Genomic DNA, 5,000 nt, shown 5'->3' on the forward strand with positions numbered 1-5,000 from the left:
CTTCCTCATTCCCCATCAAATAACTCGCGCGTTTTTCCTCTTTACTCGCTGTTGATTACACATAAATTCGTCTCGCCTCGTGCCAATAGACTTCAAGATCCCTAGTAACATTACATCCTCTTCACCCTTGCAATAGCCCCCTCCCACTCCTTCCTCATTCCATTTCCATCCCTGCTCGGGCTCCTCCTCAGCTTCCCTACCCTTACTGCTTCCCAGATCACTCGTCGGCCGTGTTTAAGTGATTATTTTATCCTTTGGCCTTTTCAGCAATTTTTAATATTATTTCAATTCATGTATATATGTTTTTTTTTTTTTTTTGTGAATTGTTGGATTTTTTTTTTTTTTTTTATTTCCACGCAAAGTTTCATCATTTTGTAACCCTTCTTTTCTTCGTATACCCCAGCCTAGATATCGACCAGTCATTTATCACACACCCACAGCCACTCTCTCACCCACCCACACACACACACACACACACACACACACACACACACACACACACACACACACACACACACACACACACACACACACACACACACACACACACACACACACACACACACACATTTACCTTTCCACCCTATAATACAAATTGACATGTACGTATATCTTGTCACATTAACTTTCCAGCATAAATAAGTACACTTCCCTAAAGGTAAACCACTAGACGTCTTGAGAGTGAGCCAGTATAGGTTATTACTCTCGGAAAAACAGTAAATAGGCATCAGATTGAACCACTCCTTCAGTGACTATATATTTTCCTCCTTAACTAGATTAGGGCGATGGTAATAAGTCATGAGTCGGGCCTACGGCAGAGTAGTTAACAAGGCTTTAACATAATTACCAAAATCGTTCATTAAATCGCCGGGTAAAGGGTGTGGCAGCGAGACTGAGGGATGAGACTTGGGGAAGGCGATGAAGGAACATGTGAAAAATTGGTGGTGCGTAAAAGATAGAATAGAAGATGAATGAATGAATTATTATAAGGATGCAATATAAAACAGTGGGAAAAAAAAGTGGAAAATGATAGGGAGCAGGTGTTAAAAGTGAACAGTATTATGTGGCAGTGATCCAATGTGAATTACTGTTGTAAAATTATGAAATTTCAAAGAAAAGATAAACAGACTCTTTGATTCTTAAGTTGGTTGATAATATGATAGGGTTATATGTGTAGCAAAAAAATATAATGGAAAAATAAGTGAAATCAAGTATATTTAAGAAAAAAAGGAAAAAAAAAACTGTGAGATTGGAAAGTTGTTAAGGTTAAACTGGTTCTGAAAAACATGCGAGAAAATGCATAGTAACACACTAAGCTGAAATGACGTGAATAAGCGAAATTCTTCATTGAGATTTACGGTCTGGCGGCACGTCTACAGAAATATTGAGGGAGTGCGAACATACTGTTAGTGCACGAGAAATTGAACCAACTGTTAACAAGAAAAAAAGCTTGAAGAATAATGAAAGAGACGTAAAAGATCAAGGGGCAGAATTGATTTGTATGATGCTTCACTCTATTCAGAACATCTGCTACACGAGGCGCTTCATCCGCTGATTATTATTCACTCTCTGTAAGTCCCCATAAACGTCAGTGTTAGTAGGAAACATCAATGTCTCTTTATACTTTCACTCGCCCTCACACTAATAATCACGTGGCCATCGCATAGGTATTTCACAGGTGGGGGAAATAAACCGCCACAGCCTCCAGGTGACGACTGGTACAGAAATTTGTTTAGTTGTAATTTCCGTGAAGCGCCTGTTTTTCTTTTATCTTATTTTAAACCTCTTATCAGCCTCGCGTCGCTGGGTGTTGGCGATGGGCGTTGGTCGGGTGTGGCAGCTGCTGTTGCAACCAAGGGATGAATTCCACCCTGTTTTTATTTTAATTTGCCATCCGTGCTTTCAGTGGAGCTTACTTTCGCGTGCACTGACACTCTCCCTGGCCTGTATTTATTATGGCTGAAGAAATACTTGTTTTCTGACTCACTGTCCTCTGCCGCAGCCGGTTCGGTTCCCGCCCTCAGCCAATGTTATTGTATCGCGCTCCCTCCCTAAGTGATTGGTTATTGTGAGATAAGTACATATTTTCAGGTAGTTTATATCTTTATTTATTGTTTTGGAATTTATGTTTTGAATTTATTGCTTGGGGAACTGACATGCTTTTTATTTTCATCTTGCAAACTTTCTGTTTTCTCTTTTCTTTTAATAGTGTGATACGAATGTTTCTAGCTTTGTTTTACAAGAATTCAATGTCAGTCCATGTGTTTTTATTTGGTTACCGAGTGCTACTGATCATGAAGGTACGAATGCATTGGCGTGTGTGAAGAAATTAATGGTGGGGCACATGGTATATTGGGAAATGTGTGTGTCTGCGTGAGAGAGAGAGAGAGAGAGAGAGAGAGAGAGAGAGAGAGAGAGAGAGAGAGAGAGAGACAGCGTGGTCAGCGAAAAGGAATTAGTGTGATCAGAGTCTATAAAGTGTAACGGGGAGGTACAAACTTGTGATGACGGCGTGTTGCATGTTTCCCGGCAGCCCCGCCCGCGTCCTCCCGCACGAGAACGAGTGAGATCGATGTGCGGTAACTATCGGGTCGTGGAGGGGGAGGTGGAGGGAATGTGACCATCCATCGCAGCTACACGCCATCATGAGGTATGTGGGTGGAGTCATTCCATTTCATTTACATATAATACCATTGGGTGTTTGTATCCATAGGAACGTTTCCAATACCTGCTGATCAGAGGGAAGTCGAAAACCACAATGTGCTGTGGTATAAAGAAGGTTAAAGGATGATAATGATAGAGCGTTGCACTCCATCTTTTGGTATAAGTGGTTCAACAGAAAAGAAATATGTAACGTAAAAGTAAACTGCATGTGGATTTTTTTTTTTTATATACATGTTAAAGGAACAAGCTTTTCACTTTATTTCAACGTAGTCACATGCTAACTAGTAAGACTGACTGAACTGTAGCGTGTCATCTTTTGTAAGGCATTCCATATTTTCACTTTATATCATTGTAGTAAAATTTTTCATTCTTTTATTTTGATTTGGTTCACTTCTCCTTTAGTCTTAATTTTGACAAATCCTGCATTATTTCACTATGCACGTGACGCATTAAAATTTTGTTGAAAACTATTTTTTGCATGTAGAGAAATTTGAAATTCACTCTAAAAAGGAGACATATAAAGTTCTGTCTGAATCTGCGTGCTTTTCTCTCTTTTAGTTTAGTCAGATGTAATTTGTCAAACATAATCGCTTGTCATGCACGTGAGGCAATAAGATTTAAGCCAAATTATCTGTCACATGCCCTTGGTAACACTAAGAATGTGTGAACTGCCTCCATGGAAGTGCTTAAGAGGTGGGTCTTGACCTCCCTGCAATCTGTGGGTGAATTCACCTCCTCGAAGGTCACTCTGAAGTATTTGTTGGCGGGGGGCGGGGCGATTTTCATGACGCTGGAGGTAAGTTAAGGACTTTACAAAATATTCCTATGAAATGATGAGGCTGGTGATGATAATCCGACGTTATAAAATTCGACCTGGTGAAGCTTTGATTATGGCGAGAGGTTGTTGTTGTTGTTGTTGTTGTTGTTGTTGTTGTTGTTGTTGTTGTTGTTGTTGTTGTTGTTGTTGTTGTTGTTGTTGTTGTTGTTGTTGTTGTTGTTCTTGATGTTGTGTACCATATTTTTGTGTGTCGTTTATGAAACACACACACACACACACACACACACACACACACACACACACACACACACACACACACACACACACACACACACACACACACACACACACACACACACACAAACATACACACACACACTTGGCCTTCACTGCGTTAGATATACTAAAGTACGAGTAGAAGCAACAGCACAGTGAATTTGGTTTATCAGTTGAAAATATATAAATAAATATGTGTGTGTGTGTGTGTGTGTGTGTGTGTGTGTGTGTGTGTGTGTGTGTGTGTGTGTGTGTGTGTGTGTGTGTGTGTGTGTGTGTGTGTGTGTGTGTATATATATATATATATATATATATATATATATATATATATATATATATATATATATATATATATATATATATATATATATATATATATATATATATATATATATATATATATATATATATATATATATATAGATAGATAGATAGATAGATAGATAGATAAATAGATAGATAGATAGATAGATAGATAGATAGATAGATAGATAGAGAGAGAGAGAGAGAGAGAGAGAGAGAGAGAGAGAGAGAGAGAGAGAGAGAGAGAGAGAGAATTTTTGTCCACACAAAATTATATAGCTTTTGGTTTTTATATGACCCACATGGCACGAGTGAATGTTGACATAACAGTTTATAGGAATGACTCTAAATGAAGGCGATTGTTATGTATGAAGAAGCCTTCAAGAACGCTATTGGGGGTCTTGTGTCCCAACATGAGCTGAGGACAGACCCATTTAGAACGAGCGGTAAGAAAAGGAAGGGAAGAAGGGAGAAGAAAAAGAAGAGGAAAAAAATATAAGCAGAAGAAAAAAATAGAAGAGGCTCATTGGCTAAGGCATCACATTGAGGTCCTCACGCATTGGCTGTGTGGTCGCTTCCTGCTGTGACACGCAAGCGACTCAAAACCCAGTTGTTGTATTCATGGTGTGATTTTATTTTAGTTATATTCGCTGTTGTTGTTTTCAATGTGGTAGTGAATTATGCTCTGAGTGGCCGTATAGTGCTCAGCTAATTGGCACTTGTTTGTACACCCTGCTACGTAATCTATGACTATTTTCAACCAATGAACTCCTCTGAGGGGAATTTACTTATCACCATTAAATTCAGTACCTTACTATTGTTATCTCTCCCGCTTTTTATTATGTGCTCACGTCTTTATTCAATTGGGTGCCATACGTAAAGAGGATTGATGCTGGCCATTATGTTATTTATGGTATGGTGAAGTTATTGTATAGTAGATGTAGGAAGGGTAATATTTATCTGTAGTGCAGGGACTCGC

This window comes from Portunus trituberculatus, chromosome 49 (genome assembly GCF_017591435.1).
Source record: "Portunus trituberculatus isolate SZX2019 chromosome 49, ASM1759143v1, whole genome shotgun sequence".
Lineage (NCBI taxonomy): Eukaryota > Metazoa > Arthropoda > Malacostraca > Decapoda > Portunidae > Portunus > Portunus trituberculatus.